The sequence below is a fragment of the Lagenorhynchus albirostris genome, chromosome 10, assembly GCF_949774975.1.
Source record: "Lagenorhynchus albirostris chromosome 10, mLagAlb1.1, whole genome shotgun sequence".
Classification (NCBI taxonomy): Eukaryota; Metazoa; Chordata; class Mammalia; order Artiodactyla; family Delphinidae; genus Lagenorhynchus; species Lagenorhynchus albirostris.
Window position 1 is genome coordinate 45,952,312 of NC_083104.1, and position 18,034 is coordinate 45,970,345.

At 43.9% G+C, this 18,034-nt stretch overlaps 1 protein-coding gene across 2 annotated transcripts in view; it reads left to right on the plus strand.

The window, feature by feature from the left end:
- The window catches only part of SNRK (SNF related kinase), a 134,860-nt gene that overhangs the window by 28,753 nt on the left and 88,073 nt on the right, over nucleotides 1-18,034 (plus strand). The window contains exon 1 of one of the 2 annotated variants that reach the window (XM_060162286.1): nucleotides 10,032-11,562. The exons of the other annotated variant lie outside the window; for it this stretch is intronic. The gene's annotated coding sequence lies outside the window, so the exon portion shown is untranslated. Of the gene's footprint in view, nucleotides 1-10,031; nucleotides 11,563-18,034 lie in introns of those variants that run through there. 2 annotated transcript variants of the gene reach the window in all.

Below are 18,034 nucleotides of genomic sequence, written 5' to 3' on the forward strand. Positions count from 1 at the left end.
CAGGCAGTTGTTCTCAGCTTCTAGGTGTCTCGGGCACGTGAGGCAGACACTTTCCAGCACTTCAGGCCCCTTGCTGACAGGCACATTTGTGGGATTAGGGTCAGGTACACCCTGCACACAGGATTGACTCTAGCTGATTCATAGTTTTTATCTTTTTTACTTAATTTTTTTAATCGAAGTATAGTTGATTTACAATGTGTTAATTTCTGCTGTACAGCGAAGTGATTCAGTTATTCATACATATATATGTATATACTTTTTTTTCTAATATTCTTTTCCATTATGGTTTATCATAGGATATTGAATATAGTTCTCTGTGCTTTACAGTAGGACCTTGTTGTTTATCCATCCTATATGTAAAGCTTACACCTGCTGACCCCAACCTCCCACTCCACCCCTCCCCCAACCCCTCCCCCTTTGACAACTACAAGTCTGTTCTCTATGTGCATGGTTTTCATCTTGCTCCCAGAGACAGGTGGTTAAAATGCACACACACATTTTTGGTTTTCCTAGACAAACCATTTATTGAATTGGAAAGAGCACTGGACTAAGGAATCTCGAAGAGGCTGGGTCTGACACTCTCCCCAGCCACTAGTGGCTACCAGTCCCAGTTCAAGGGTCAACAAAATCGTCAAAGGCAAATGGAAGCAGAGCCTTGGTCCCTTCACCAAAAACCTCCCACAATGGGACTGGGACTTCTTGAGTTCCTCAGGAGTTTCTGCAGATCACACCCACGGCGTCCTTGCTGTCTCAGCCCTCCTTGCCCAAGCTCAGTTTGTACTTACCCCTTGCACCATAAGACCCCAGCAGCCGTGGATTGCACCTGGTGTTTCTAGCCCTTGGCGTGGAACCTCCTAGGAACCCACATCCCAACCCTCATCCTCTTCCCCTTGGACAGCTATTGATTCAGAGCTTCTGCCTGAAGAAGCTTCTGGCCTGATGATTTGAAGAAAACCACAAAGCTGAGACAGGACCGTCTGTGGTCTTGGACACCCCATGGACCCTTGGTTTCATTTCATAATGAGATTAATAAAAGCCATCTTTTATCTGTCTTGCACGACTTGTGAGGATCAAAAGAAGGAAAGTCTACCCAAGTCTAAGCTTTGCTGTAAAGCCCAATACAAATGTGCCTTGTTATTATCTATTTCTATATAATTTAATTTTTAATGTTACACAATATCTTCAGTAACTCTTCAGATAGCCAGAGTTGTTATTTGTTTACCCATCTGGGGAAAAAACAGGTTTAATGCAATATTTTCTACCTGGAAAAGTTTTAAATAAGGAAGGAGGGGGTCAGTGTCCTGAGAAACAGCCTATGAAATGCCCCTATAAAGAGGAAGCTCAGGCCTACACAGGCATGTGCCTTCTAGAACATGTTCCTGCTCTAGTCATTAGCTACAGATCCAGCTCCTATTCGTTTGGGAACTGCTGACGTTGAATTTTTACTGGCTTCGATTTTCCGTTGGCCTTCATTTCTTTCTCCCTCCATCCCTCCCTGGCTCCCCAAGCTTTTGTCCTATTCAAACCTTTGGCACGCAGGGCTGCTGACATACCTTTTGTACAGCAAGCTATTGTGTTCTACTTTTAGAAGTAAACACAATCAAATGTTATTTTTAAAAAATTTATTTAGAAAATTTTAAAATTTACTTTTCATATTCTTTTCCATTATGGTTTATCACAATATAGAACATAGTTCCCAGCAGTAGGACCTTGTTGTTTATCCATCCTGTATGTAATAGTTTGCATCTGCTAAGCCTAAACTCCCAACCCATCCATCCCCCCCTCCCTCCCCCTTGGCAACCACAAGTCTGTTCTCTATGCCTGTGAGTCTGTCTCTGTTTCGTAAATAAGTTCATTTGTGTCATATTTTAGATCCCACATATAAGTGATATCATATAGCATTTGTCTTTTTCTTTCTGACTTACTTCACTTAGTATGATAAGTCTCTAGTTGCATCCATGTTGCTGTAAATGGCATTATTTCATTCTTTTTGATGGCTGAGTAATATTCCATTTGTGTGTGTGTGTGTGTGTGTGTGTGTGTGTATACATATATATATACACACCACATCTTCTTTATCCATTCATCTGTCGATGGACATTTAGGTTGTTTCCATTGTCTTGGCTATTGTAAACAGTGCTGCTGTGAACATAGGGGTGCATGTATCTTTTCAAATTATGGTTTTTTCTGGGTATATGCCCAGGAGTGAGATTGCTGGTTCTTATGGCAACTCTATTTTTAGTCTTTTTTAGATACACCATACTGTTTTCCATAGTGGCTGCACCAATTTGCATTCCTACCAACAGTGTAAGAGGGTTCCCTTTTCTCCACACCCTCTCCAGCATTTGTTATTTGTATAGTCCCATTTTAGAATGGAACAAACTGAGGTCTGGAGAGTTTGAAAGGGTTCCCCCAAGGTCCTGCAGTTGGTAAATGACAACTGGGTCTCAGCCCTCATGTGTCTAAGTCTCATGCACTTTCTGTTCATTCGGCAGGTTCTTAACCTAGTGTCTTTTGTCTGGCTTCAGGAGATTGCCTAGAAAAATTTATATGTACATGCATTTTTCTAGAAAGAGGGTCCACAGCTGCCGTGGGGTTTTCAGAAAATGCGAGACTCAAAAGTTAAGAACATGCTGCGTGTTTTATGTGGCAGAGAGCAAGTGTTCAACATTTGTGTGCTGAATTGAATTGAGGATAAGTGGGGCTTGGGGAGGTGGGTCTCAGAGGGGTAACACTCTGTTTATCTAGAAAAGCACCCTGTGGGGAATGACCCCCCTGCTGCAGCAGCTGAGGGCCCTGCCATGGTGACTCAGAGAACACATGCAGAGGTTGGGGAGCAGGCCAGAAAAGTTTCGTGATGGGTGGATAGCCTGGAACCCAGGACCAACCCAGTTCACCTGGAAAGGGCAGATCCCTGAAGAAGTCTGTGGAGAGAAAAGTGTTGAAAGAGAGAGAAATGTCCTGCCCCTCTTCTGGACTTGGAATGTAGTGTCCACTTGGGGGGTTCTGGGTCTTCTCTGGATGAATGGACCCTCCAGGACTTTCCTAGAAGCAAAGAAATGAAACCTTCTTGAGGAGATTCCCTTCATCTGCCGTCCCAAGGCTCATTACGGAGTGAGACAAAGGGGAATGTTGAGCTTCCCAACCTTATACAGAGAAGAAAAATGAACAGGAGGCTTTGGCAAAGGAACTGCAACACGTGTGGAGATCAAGGAGTATCACTGTCAAGCCAGTTGTCCTCATGGCAACTGGACCAGCTTTCAACACACTCATTTGGGCATCTTAAAGAACTAGACATGTATTGCGGTTTGGCATCCATTCAGAGGTATGGAGGAAAATCAGGACATTTTAATCCTAACAGAATATTACAGGACACATGCTTTTAGCGTATGTAAAATTTGATCACCTTGGGCAGTAAGAAACAAGCATAAAACCCCCAAGTCAGACCGCCAGTATGGGATGTTTTTGGTCTTTGTGTTTAACAGGATGTGTTTAGAGGAGAGATTTCCGTAGCCACTGAAACACAGAGAAACTCGGTGCCCAAAAAAAGAATGAGGGGAAATAAGAGCCTGCGTGTGTGTCCCACGGTAAACAATGAAGCCGGAAGCATCCATCTGGAATGCAGTCAAAAAACACAACTGCCTGCCGAAATGCTGGAGAACCGAGGCTCTGGAAATGGAGCAAGCCCTCAGCCAAACTTCGCTGGATAACAGTATAAAAGGGTAGCGGTGTGGGAATGAGTTCAATGGGGAAAAGTTGGGAATAAGAATCCTTCGTGGCCAAATGGCGTGTGCTTGTCCGTCAGGCAGAAGCAGAGAGGGGAGAGGAGAGAAGCCCAGATTCTGTTGTCGGAAATGCTCTGAGTTTAAAATTCAGTCCACAGCCCATCTCGGTCCCTTTCAGTGGAGTCCTGGCACTAGACTCAGGTTGTGGCAGCTCCTTGAGGGACCCTGAATCTAATAGCATGGGAAGAAATACAGCATGTGTTTCAAGATCCTTGAAGGCATCTTAACCAGGTTACGGTGAGGAGGAGAAGTTCAAGCAGCAGGCTGGCACGATTTTAATTCACCGAGTGGAAAACTATTGAAGCATATTTCATATACTTAGGGTCAGGAATGGATCTGGCATCATTTAAGGCAGGTGCCCCAAACACAAAGCCGATTCAGCTGGCATGATCTCTAGTCTTGAGAACAGCGAGTCTGGCAATGATTAACCAGGCGAGAGGAAACGGTAGAGAGGCCACTGTTTGGCCACCCTCTCCACAAACCAGGGCGAGGCATTATGGAACACCATCGATGAGCAGTGTCAGGGCCCCACTGGAACACAGCAAACTGTTGTGGGTAATGGCTTGTGCCTGGAACATCTCAGGAAGTTTTATGAATGTTAATTGAATTGTGTGTTAATTGAATTGAATCTGTTCGGTAAACACGAGGCATGCTGGGAGCTGAGCCTTCTGGAGTCCCCCAGTGTCCTGGGGTGAGCTGACTCTAGATCCTCATGCGGCGAGATTAAAAAAGAGAAAGAAAAAAAAAAAGCAAAGAAGAGGAAAGAAAAGAAGTAAACCGACATTATTGTCGACATAGCTGATGAGCAGAAACTAGATTTGGAACAGAACCATGATGCTTAGCACAGATGCTTCCATTCAGGAACCCCCCCCCCCCCGCAAATTGTTTTGAGCCTTAAAGCTGCTGAGCTGTGGCAGACCACCAAACCTCGTGGCATTCTTAGACCATAAGCCTCCAGTGTGCCTGGCTCCCAGTGTGTGGAGGTCTGGGGTTCAGGTATGGTCCACCAAACCTCATGGCATTCTTAGACCATAAGCCTCCAGTGTGCCCGGCTCCCAGTGTGTGGAAGTCTGGGGTTCAGGTATGGTAACATCTTGGCTTTGCTTCCCCCTTAGGCTACTCCTGGTAGATGCCCTGAGGTTAAGACTGGCAGGCTTCTCTCCAGACACACTCCAAGGGGAGTACTGGGAGGCAAAGTACCAAATTCTGTTATAGATGGCAGAGCACATAGTGGGTGGATGGAAAAGGGAAGCCTCATAGACAGGTGACGTCATGGAAGAGAGACCCAAATAACAGTGGCTGAAACAAGATGGAAGTTACTTCTCTCTCTCATAACAACCTGGACATAAGCTGTCAGGGCCGGTAGGATGGTTTATGATTGAGGGACCCAGTCTTGCAATCTTGTTCTCTACTATCCCTAGGGTGTTGCTCTCATCTAAATGGTCCAAGATGACTCATCACCGCCATGTGTCCATTCCAGCAGCAAAGAACAGGAGGGCACGTCTCTACCTGATAATGGAGCAATCTGGATGCCCCACACATCCCTTCGGCTCACATATCATTGGTCAGGAGATAGCATGGGACCACACCTAGCTGCAAGGGAGACTGGGAAATTATTTTTCTTCCCTGGGTAGCCGTGCAGCCACTAGGAATTGTATTTCTGTGGAAGCAGAGAGAGGCAGTCTGAAGGAGTTGGGTGGCTGTGATGGCTCTGTCTTAGAAGTCTCCCACCCCACCCTTCTTCATCAGCTGCTCTCCTCTTCCTCTCCTGTGTCCCACACAGCACTTCCAGACTTTATCACAGCTGCTTTCACCGGATTCCAGGCCCGCACTCAGAACTCTCTTCCTGGTCTCTTTTCATGTTCTCGTCTTCCCTCAGTTTAGAGAAACTTAAACACAAGGAAAGAAAATTTGAATCTTGCATGAACATCTGCAAACATTTTTTTCCCTGACTGTAAGTCCTTGTATTATGTGGACCACTTTCCACCATCACCTCCCTGATACAGTGGGGGCCTCCTGTTAATAGGAAGTGCCTCTAATATGTTTGGTTCTATAGGTGCTCAAAAACAATAAGTCATCTCAAACACACAATCAAGATTCACTTTGGGGCTTCCTTGGTGGCACAGTGGTTAAGAGTCCACCTGCCAATGCAGGGGACGTGGGTTCGAGCCCTGGTCCGGGAAGATCCCACGTGCCACGGAGCAACTAAGCCCATGCGCCACAACTACTGAGCCTGCGCTCTAGAGCCTGGGAGCCACAGCTACTGAAGCCAGCGCGCCTAGAGGCTGTGCTCCGAAACAAGAGAAGCCACCGCAATGAGAAGCCCACACACCACAACTAGAGAAAGCCCGCGCGCAGCAACAAAGACCTAATGCAAAGACCTAATGCAACCATAAATAACAAAATAAATTTATTAAAAAAAGAAAAGAAAAAAAAAGATTCACTTTGTTCTGGAGGGTGGTGATGTGAATGTATACACCTGTGAGAGACTAGATATGCCAGTGACATGACAGCAGGACTCTGAGCCACAGGAGAAGCTCCGGGAACCAAACCACAGCCTCCAAAGCAAGTGGCCCAGAACAGAGTCAGGACTTGGTCGATATTTGGCAACTTCCCTGTTTTTTGCCACGCCCCCTCCCACTGCCCTCACATGTGCGTCTAATGCAGTACCAACCAGGGAAAGCCAAATATCCAATATGCTCCCCTACCCAACCACGTAAGATGCTCCACTTCTAGTTACCCAAGTCCAGCTCCCCCGTGCCAATAACCTCCAACCAGGGCACACCTGAAGCCTTCCCTTTTTCCACTGTAAAGCTTTCCCACTCCTCTGCCTGCCTTCGAGTCTCTGCCAAAGTGAAGCGATGGTGCGACTCTCTTGCTATGTAGCAAGCTCGGGATAAATAGCCTTTGGTCTTCTCGTTTGGCCAGTCTTCATTTATTTTCACACTTGCAATAACTCACTGAGCTGAACATTTAAGATCAGTGCTCTTTCTACTGTTTACTGTATGTATCCTACCCGTCAAAAATGTGAAAACCTTTGCTTTGCTCAACCTTCTGAATAGAGAAAGAATGAACAATAGTAAGTAAGACAAGTGAAGGAAAAGCAAAGAACGTGGTAAAGTAAGCACTGCCCGTTTCAATGGGAAACACACGAAACGAGAACTCCTCATTTTCAGTTCATTTGAAATGCCACTGGAGACTTGAGAATAGCTCCTTTGTTTCATGAAAAGGCCATAATCACTGTGCTGAAAAGGAAGATGGAAAGAAAACATACAGAGAAGTTGTATGTCCAGAACTTCTGGGACCCTGTCCCGTTCCCTAGTATCCGCCTGGGAGTTGAGGAAAACAGACCAAGGTATTGCTGGCCCTAAGTATTAAAACTTTACTAACAAATCCGTACGCACATCATGTTTTTTTTTCTTTCATGCCTCTACCCTAGTGACACATATCTCTGAAGTGATCTGTTTCATCTTAATATGTATGTTGCTTTGACCTCCCTGAGATCCACTAAAGGAGGTGGAATCATCTTCCATCCCGGTCTCAAGGAGCTTCTCAGAGCAGCACAAGTTATGTCCTTCAGTTCTCTCTCAAGAGGAAGTGGAGCAAGCTATGCAAATGAAACCCAGACAATTAGAGAACAAAGAACACCCCCCACCCCACCCAATAAACAGATTTTTTTTTTTGAAGAATTTAATTTAGTGTAGTTCTAGGAACAAAATGGAACTTCCCCCAGCATTTTGGCTGAGTTGGTTTTTCTTAAAGAAATTTATTTACATATTTTTGGCTGTGTTGGGTCTTCGTTGCTGCGCGCAGGCTTTCTCTAGTTGCGGCGAGTGGGGGCTACTCTTCGTTGTGGTGCGCGGGCTTCTCATTGTGGTGGCTTCTCTTGTTGCGGAGCACGGGCTCTAGGCACGTAGGCTTCAGTAGTTGTGGCTCGCGGGCTGTAGAGCACAGGCTCAGTAGTTGTGGCGCACGGGCTTAGTTGCTCCGTGGCACGTGGGATCTTCCCGGACCAGGGCTTGAACCCGTGTCCCCTGCATTGGCAGGTGGATTCTTAACCACTGCGCCACCAGGGAAGCCCTTGCCTGAGTTTTGGGTATAAGTTTTAGGGCAATAAATGTTCAAAGAAATCAAATATAAAAAATTACAGTGAGGACTTCCCTGGTGGCACAGGTTCCAGCCCTGGTCTGGGAAGAATCCACATGCCGTGGAGCAACTAAGCCTGTGAACCACAACTACTGAAGCCCGTGCGCCTAGAGCCCGTGCTCCGCAACAAGAGAAGCCACCGCAATGAGAAGCCCACGCCCCACAACGAAGAGTAACCCCCGCTCGCCGCAACTAGAGAAAGCCTGCACGCAGCAATGAAGACCCAACCCAGCCAAAACTAAATTAATTAATTTAAAAAAATTACAGTGAAGTTTATGTTTAGGATTAGGGTCAAGGCGCCGCTCAAAGTCGCAGAATCTACAGTGGTTTGTGACAGTAACTCAGGGCTGTTCTTCCAGATTCCAAAGTTGAATTCCAAATGTAAATGTTAATCCCTTCAGTCTGTACTCCACCAGCAGTGAGGTCTGGCAGAATATAACATGTATCGATGACTTGACACCAGGCTAAGCATCCTTGGGACTCCAGGCACCGAAACTCACGGGCATCACCAGGGCCATAAAGAGACGATGGATGAAGGGAACGATAGCTACTAACAGATGGTGGGTACGAGAAGCAACTCGATGATGTTAATCGATTGCAAAGTAGAAGAAAGGACATTAAATATGAATGCCGGGAACAAACTAATTATACAAAAGTCCTGAGTGCAGGGCAAGCTTCTCACCTTCCAGAAAGAACACTACCTACTGGGTGTCACCGAGCCCTTCTGTGCTTCCCTTTTTTCAATATTTATTTATTTATCTTTATTTTTTTAGTTTTTGGCTGTGTGGGGTCTTAGTTTCAGTTCCCGGGATCTTTGTTGAGGCATGCAAGATCTGTTGCTGCAGCGCATGGGCTCTTTGTTGTGGCGTGAGGGCTTCTCTCTAGTTGTGGCGTGCAGGCTCCAGAGCGTGTGGGTTCTGTAGTTTGCGGTTCGCGGGCTCTCTCGTTGAGGCGTGAGAGCTCAGTAGTTGTGGCTTGCGGGCTTAGTTGCCCCGCGGCATGTGGGATCTTAGTTCCCCGATCAGGGATCGAACTTGCACCCCCTGCATTGGAAGGCAGATTCTTAACTACTGAACCACCAGAGAAGTACTCTCCCATGCTTCCTTAATTAATCCCCGGCAGCTCTGAGAAGTTCTAATACTTTTCGCATTTAAAACTGTCTGCAGGGGCTTCCCTGGTGGCGCAGTGGTTGAGGGTCCGCCTGCCGATGCAGGGGACACAGGTTCGTGCCCCGGTCCGGGAAGATTCCACATGCCGCGGAGCAGCTGGGCCCGTGAGCCATGGCCGCTGAGCCTGCGCGTCCGGAGCCTGTGCTCCGCAACGGGAGAGGCCGCAACAGTGAGAGGCCCGCGTAATGCAAAACAAAAAAACAAAAAAACCCAACTGTCTGCAGATGTCCTTATTCTGGCACCAAATGTGGTATCAATGTCACCCCAACCATCACCTCTTGATGGACAATATCTTGGCCCGCTCCCCACACCACCCTTGCTCAGGAAGCTCTTAGACTCTTATCATTGAGGCCCTTACCCCTTCCTGTCCATCAGCCACAAATGCCGCTCACATCTCTCCCTTTCCTTCCCATTTCCCTTGTCCTCTACTAGCCAGGCCTTTGTGTAGCTTAGCTGGACTCTCGCCTTGTCCCCTGTGGGTGGCTCTGTGCCGCGGCCTCTCTCCTCTCCTGTTGACAATCTGCTCCCCACTGCCTTCCAGCCTCAACCACATTCTGCAGCCTGGCATCCCAAGCCCTCCTCCTTCCAGCCCAGCCCTCAACCTCACTTCCCTGACAGTCCTTCAGACCCTCTCTTGTCCGGCCTTACTGCTTTTTTTCCAAACCCTTTTTTATTATGAGATAGAGCATAAAAATCCCACTTGGGATGTGGAAAGCAACAAAAGAACATCGCTCCTACCCTAGCAATGTGAAAAGACAGATAATCTACAAAATCACATTTTCTTGAGCCCACCAGAGAGCTAAGGTCACAAGCAAACCCAGTAAACTAAATTCCAACACTGACAAACCCCTTCAAAGAGATGGAAGACACGTGAACCGGTTCGCCTTTGGCGGAGCCTGGATGGAAGAGGTTGCTGTGGGCCTCTATAAACTACAGCACAAAACTGTAAACGTGCATGGAGCAGACCTGCAGAGCTTAGTGAATCATTGTAGGATAAACACCTGTATAATCACCAACTAGTTCAACAGGCAGGTCACAGTGCTCCCTCCCCTCCTAAGAAGAGTTAACTGCTGGTCATTATGGTACAAACGTCCTTGCTTTTCTTTATCCTTTTACCACTAAATTTGAGTCTCCAATCACCACGGTTCAGTTTGCCTTTTTTAAAACTTTATGAAATGAAATCCTCCAGTGGATCGTCTTCAGCAGCTGGCTTCCCTCATTCAGCATTGTGTGGGTGAGATTCCACCATGCTTCCTATTTGCCACAATTTAGGCCCATGCCTCTTTCCTGCTGGTTCCTCCCACCTAGAATATCTATCCCCCACTGTCCCACTCACTGTCCGTATCCACCTGCCAAACTATTATCCATTCTTAGAGTTCAATACAAATCCCCCTTCCTCCTCCAAGAAGCCCGCCCCCCGTATAACCCCACAGAGAAGCTGTCACGCCTGCCTGTACCTCCTCCAACACTTTGACCTTCTGTTCCAGCTCTTGCACCTACATTGCCCTGCACCGCGGTTTCTTGTGCTGCTGTTTCAACCTGCTGTAGAGTGTGTCCCCAAAACCAACAGCTGGACTCTTTTCCTTTCGTGGAATGCCACAGAGTGCGTAGCACTCAGCCAGACATACGGTAGATGTCCAGTGAACTCAATAACTGGATGGATCTACTAAACAGACTCTGCCTGTGTAGAACAGAAGTGTCATGGACTCATTGGGCCAGAGCCTGGCAGTGCCTGGAAGCTGTTCTTATTATGTGATTGTCTCGAATGGTCCTGTAGATAAACGAGCTTCAGGAACTAGACACGAGGCTGCGGTTTGTTCTGGGAGTTGCTTTGGGGACTCAATCCCCCCTTAAACTGTTTCCATTGTATCTGTCTCTAGAGAAGTGACGTGAGAACATCATCTGGCTATTTGAGCTTCCTTGTTATTTGGACTCAGGGTAAACAGTGGTTTCCTTTCTGGCTCTCTGGGATTAAACAAGTTGGTAAATTATTTCAGTTTGAAGGAAAACAGAGCAACGTCTCTGACCCTGCATTTCGAGAAGTGGAAACGGGGGAAATGGTCTCGCTGCATCTTTGATGACCCACGGCAGAGAAAGGAGTGGGTGAGAAGCTTTAGAAAACCTGCCTCTCTGCTCTGAAAATGGGTGTGGAGGTGGACAGTGAGAGGCGTAGAAGCTGAACAGAAGCCCAAACCCCTGTTTGGTCCCCTGACAGTGGCCATGAGGACCGGGTCTGTCTCATGAGGCTGGTGCAGAGTCCTCCAGAGGCCCCGTTGCCTAGTAGCGATGCTCTGCTTGGGACTTGCGTCCTTTATCTCTGTTCTTATTTGCCCTCCACGGAGTCTGGAAGCTGGAAAAACACCTGTAAACTAGGTGGGGGAGGAGGAACAACTTATCTCCGTCAAAAAGCTGAGCACTTTGCAGCAACATGGATGGACCTAGAGATGATCACACTAAGTGAAGTAAGTCAGACAGAGAAAGACTAATATCATATGATGTGGCTTATGTGTAGAATCTTAAAAAAAGATACAAATGAACTTATTTACAAAGCAGATATAGACTCACAAACATAGAAAACAAACTTCTGGTTACCAAAGGGGAAAGGGGGACGGGGGGATAAATTAGGAGTTTGGGATTAAAATATACACACTACTATATATAAAATAGATAACCAACAAGGGCCTACTGTATAGCACAGGGAAACTATATTCAATATCTTGTAGTAACCTCTAATGGAAAATAATCTAAAAAAATACATTTAACTGAAATATATATATATATATATATATATTTAACTGAATCACTTTGCTGTACACCTGAAACTAACACAACACTGTAAATCAACTATATTTCAATAAAAATTTTTTTAAAGAGCTGAGGAAAAAAAAGAACAGTTATTATGACCAAACTATTAACAGTGGTTACTGGCGGCAGATGGGCTTATGGTGGGGAACTGAAGAGGGTGTCTTTCTGTATTGCATCTTTCTGAATTGCTTGAAGTTTTTTAATAGCAGTGAAGGTATTTGATAAAGGAAACCCAGGAACAATGTACAGGTATAACATTGGTTTCTTAGCGAGCGTGAAGACACCCCCAGGCTCTCCCACTGCCCTGTTGACTCCACCAGTGGCTTCCTCCCTTGCTGCCTATTCTCCCGTCCCCTCCCCTCTCTGCAGTCCTCTGCAAGAAACTCTTGGCTTGCCAGGCCTGCGAGACGTCTCTCTTATCCTACCAAAACCCACCCACACAGTATTCCACTCCATCAGCTGAGTAGCCTGCCTCAGTTGGCTGTCATGTTTGATAGATGACTTCATGAGAAAGTAGCAATGACTGGGCTAATGCCTATATTTCCTGCACCATGAAACAGGTTTTAAGAGTTACATGTCTGTTCCACCATTTTTTCTAATGGTCCCACCACTTGGAATATATTCCAAAGCAGTCACCCAAAGAGGGTGGAGTGGATACTGCTGGTTCCTCGCCCAGACCCCTCCACAGTGCCAGAGCCCCATCCCCACGCCTGCTGGGAGTTTCTGACCTCTGACCCCTTCCCCAGAGCCAACTTGCAGGGGAGGTTATGCACCCTCCTCCACCACCCAGGGCAGCCCGCAGCCCAAGACTGACTGGAGTTCTTTTGCCTTGATGGGGGATCAACTCTGTGATGCGGCTCATGTTCTAGAGCTCCCCGTGGGATTGGGTGGAAGCCAAGTCCAGCAGAGACCCCATCTTTGCTCAGCCCCTTCCCCCTCACCAGCTCATCCTGCACCTCTCGCTCCTGTGCTCAGATCCGCCCTCAAGAAATCACAGGCCCCAGAATCCCATCTCAGGCTCTGCTTTGGGGGAACCTGATCTGAGGCACAGGGAGAAGTTTTGCTCATGGAAAACATTCATTACAGAGTTATAGAGATCATCAGAGATAAACTAGGCAGATGCTGGTCAGAGAGACCACCTTGAGGGGGTGGCACTGGAATAGGCGGCTGTTTCTTTTCACCGTGAGCTTTTTTGTTCTCTTTAGTTCATTATCATGTGCTTGCATTACTGAGATTAAAATATTTTAAATTTAAAACAAAATAAACATCCATTTGACCTCCAGACGAAGCCATGGGCCTGCATTTGATCATCATCTGGATTGCATTTTTTTTATACATCTTTATTGGAGTATAATTGCTTCACAGTGCTGTGTTAGCTTCTGTTGTACAACAAAGTGAATCAGCCATATGCATACCTATAGCCCCATATCTCCTCCCTCTTGAGCCTCCCTATCCCACCCCTCTAGGTCATGGTAAAGCACTGAGCTGATCTCCCTGTGCTATGTGGCTGCTTCTCACTAGCTATCAGTTTTACATTTGGTAGTGTATATATGTCCATGCCACTCTCTCACTTCGTCCCAGCTTACCCTTCCCCCTCCCCATGTCTTTAAGTCCAGTCTCTATGTCTGCATCTTTATTCCTGCCATGCCACAAGGTTCATCAGAACCATTTTTTTAGATTCCATATATATGTGTTAGCACACAGTACTTGTTTTTCTCTTTCTGACTTACTTCACTCTGTATGACAGACTCTAGGTCCACCCACCTCACTACAAATAACTCAATTTCGTTTCTTTTTATGGCTGAGTACTATTCCATTATATATATGTGCCATGTCTTCCATTCATCTGTTGATGGACATTTAGGTTGCTTCCATGACCTGGTTGTTGTAAATAGTGCTGCAGTGAACATTGGGGTGCATGTGTCTTTTTGAATTATGGTTTTCTCTGGGTATATGCCCAGTAGTGGGATTGCTAGGTCATATGGTAATTCTATTTTTAGTTTTTTAACGAAGTTCCATACTGTTCTCCATATTGGCTGTATCAATTTACATTTCCTCCAACAGTGCAAGAGGGTTCCCTTTTCTCCACACCCTCTCCAGCATTTGTTATTTGTAGATTTTCTGATGATGCCCATTCTAAGCGGTGTGAGGTGATACCTCATTGTAGTTTTGATTTGCATTTCTCTAATAATTAGTGATGTTGAGCAGCTTTTCATGTGCTTCTTGGCCACCTGTATGTCTTCTTTGGAGAAATGTCTATTTAGGTCTTCTGCCCATTTTTTAATTGGGTTGTTTTTTTGATATTGAGCTGCATGAGCTGTTTACATATTTTGGATAGTAATCCTTTGTCCGTTGTTTCATTTGCAAATATTTTCTCCTGTTCTGAGGGTTGTCTTTTCATCTTGTTTTTGGTTTCCTTTGCTGTGCAAAAGCTTTTAAGTTTCATTAGGTCCCATTTGTTTACTTTTATTTTCATTACTCTAGGAGGTGGGTCAAAAAAGATCTTGCTGTGGTTTATGTCAGAGTGTTTTTCCTATATTTTCCTCTAAGAGTCTTATAGTGTCTGGTCTTACATTTAGGTGTTTAATCCATTTGGAGTTTATTTTTGTGTATGGTGTTAGGTAGTGTTCTAATTTCATTCTTTTACATGTAGCTGTCCAGTTTTCCCAGCACCACTTATTGAAGAGGCTGTCTTTTCTCCATTGTATGTTCTTGCCTCCTTTGTCATAAATTAGGTGACCGTACGTGCATGGGTTTATCTCTGGGCTTTCTATCCTGTACCATTGCTCTATATTTCTGTTTTTGTGCCAGTACCATACTGTCTTGATTACTGTAGCTTTGTAGTGTAGTTTGAAGTTGGGAAGCCTGATTCCTCCAGCTCCATTTTTATTTCTCAAGATTGCTTTGGCTATTTGAGGTCTTTGTGTTTCTATAAAACCGTAAAATTTTTGTTCTAATTCTGTGAAGAATACCATTAGTAGTTTGATAGGGATTGCATTGAATCTGTAGATTGCTTTGGGTGGTATAGTCATTTTCACAATATTGATTCTTCCAATCCAAATCATGGTATATTTCTCCATCTGTTTGTGTCATCTGTGATTTCTTTCGTCAGTGTTTTATAGTTTTCTGAGTACAAGTCTTTTGCCTCCTTAGGTAGGTTTATTCCTAGGTATTTTATTCTTTTTGTTGCGACGGTAAATGGAATTGTTTCCTTAATATTTCTGTCTGATTTTTCGTTGTTAGTGTTAGGAATGCCAGAGATTTCTGTGCATTAATTTTGTATCCTGCAACCTTACCACATTCATTGATTAGTTCTAGTAGTTTTCTGGTGACATCTTTAGGATTTTCTATATATAGTATCATGCCATCTGCAAACAGTGACAATTTTACTTCTCCTTTTCCAATTTGTATTCCTTTTATTTCTTTTTCTTCTCTGATTGCCGTGGCTAGGACTTCCAAAACTATGTTGAATAATAGTGGCTAGAGTGGACATCCTTGTCTTGTTCCTGATCTTAGAGGAAATGCTTTCAGTTTTTCACCATTGAGTATGATGTTTGCTGTGGGTTTGTCATAAATGGCCTTTATTATGTTGAGGTAGGTCCCCTCTATGCCCATTTTCTGGAGAGTTTTTATCATAAATGGGTGTTGAATTTTGTCAAAAGCTTTTTCTGCATCTATTGAGATGATCATATGGTTTTTATTCCTTAATTTGTTAATATGGTGTATCACATTGATTTACATATATTGAAGAATCCTTGCATCCCTGGGATAAATCCCACTTGATCATGTTGTATGATCCTTTTAGTGTGTTGTTGGATTCTGTTTGCTAGTATTTTGTTCAGGATTTTTGCATCTATGTTCATCAGTGATATTGATCTATAATTCTCTTTTTTCGTGATATCTTTTTCTGGTTTTGTTATCAGGGTGATGGTGGCTTCATAGAACGAATTTAGAAGTGTTCCTCCCTCTGCAATTTTTTGGAAGAGTTTGAAAAGGGTCAGTGTTAGCTCTTCTCTAAATGTTTGGTAGAATTCGCCTTTGAAGCCATCTGGTCCTGGACTTTTGTTTGTTGGACGATTTTTAATTACGATCTCAATTTCATTACTTGTGATATGTCTGTTTATATTTTCTATTTCTTCCTGGTTCAGTCTTGGAAAATTGTACCTTTCCAAGAATTTGTCCATTTCTTCGTGGTTGTCCATTTTATTGGCATATAGTTGTTTGTAGTAGTCTCTTATAATCCTTTGTATTTCTGCAGTGTCAGTTGTGATTTCTCCTTTTTCATTTCTAATTTTATTGATTTGTGTCCTCTCCCTTTTTTCCTTGATGAGTTTGGCTAAGGGTTTATCAATTATGTTTATCTTCTCAAAGAACCAACTTTTCGTTTTATTGATCTTTGCTATTGTTTTCTTTGTTTCTATTTCATTTATTTCTGCTCTGATCTTTATGATTTCTTTCCTTCTCCTGACTTTGGGTTTTCTTCATTCTTCTTTCTCTAGTTGCTTTAGGTATAGGGTTAGATTGTTTATTTGAGATTTTTCTTATTTTTTGAGGTGAGATTGAATTGCTATAAACTTCGCTCTTAGAACTGCTTTTGCTGCGTCCCATAGGTTTTGAGTCATCATGTTGTCATTGTCATTTGTTACTATGTATTTTCAAAAATTTCTTCAGTGATCTCTTGGTGTTTTAGTAGCGCACTGTTTAGCCTCCATGTATTTGGGTTTTTTTACATTTTTTCCCTGTTATTGATTTCCAATCTCATAGCGTTGTGGTGAGAAAAGATGCTTGATACGATTTCAATTTTCTTAAATTTTCCAAGGCTTGATTTGTGACCCAAGATGTGATCTATCCTCGAGAACGTTCCATATGCATTAGAGAAGAAAGTGTATCTGCCACTTTTGGGTGGAATGTTCTATAAATATCAATTAAATCTGTCTGGTCTATTGTGTCATTTAAAGCTTGTGTTTCCTTATTTATTTTCTGTTTGGGTGATCTGTCCATTGGTGTAAGTGGGGTGTTAAAATCCCCTACTATTATTGTGTTACTGTCGATTTCCCCTTTCATGGTCATTAGCATTTGCCTTATGTATTGAGGTGCTCCTATGTTGGATACATAAACATTTATAATTGTTATATCTTCGTGGATTGATCCCGTGATCATTATGTAGTGTCCTTCCTTGTCTCTTGTAACAGTCTTTATTTTAAAGTCTATTTTATCTGATATGAGTATTGCTACTCCAGCTTTCTTTTGATTTCCATATGCATGGAATGTTTTTCCATCCCTTCACTTTCAGTCTGTATGTGTCCCTAGGTCTGAAGTGGGTCTCTTGTAGACAGCGTGTATATGGGTCTTGTTTTTGTATCCATTCAGCCAGTCTGTGTCTTTTGGTTGGGGCATTTAATCCATTTACATTCAAGGTTATTATTGATATGTATGTTCCTATTACCATTTTCATAATTGTTTTGGGTTTGTTTTTGTGGGTCTGTTTCTTCTCTTGTGTTTCCTGCCTAGAAAAGTTCCTTTAGCATTTGTTGTAAAGCTGGTTTGGTGGTGCTGAATTCTCTTAGCTTTTACTTGTCTGAAAAGCTTTTGATTTCTCCATCAAATCTGAATGAGATCCTTGCTGGGTAGAGTAATCTTGGTTGTAGGTTCTTCTCTTTCATCGCTTTCAGTATATCCTGCCACGCCTTTCTGGCCTGCAGAGTTTCTGCTGAAAAATCAGCTGATAACCTTATGGAGATTCCTTTGTATGTTATTTGTTGCTTTCCGCTTGCTGCTTTCAATATTTTTTCTTTGAATTTAATTTTTGTTAGTTTGATTAATATGTGTCATGGTGTGTTTCTCCTAGGGTTTATCCTGTATGGGACTCTTTGCATTTCCTGGACTTGGGTAACTATTTCCTTTCCCATGTTAGGGAAGTTTTCCACTATACTCTCTTCAAATATTTTCTCAGACCCTTTCTTTTTCTTTTCTTCTGGGATCCCTATAATTTAAATGTTGGTGTGTTTAGTATTGTCCCAGAGGTCTCTGAGATTGTCTTCAATTCTTTTCATTCTTTTTTCCTTATTCTGCTCCTGGTCAGTTATTTCCACCATTCTGTCTTCCAGCTCACTTATTCGTTCTTCTGCC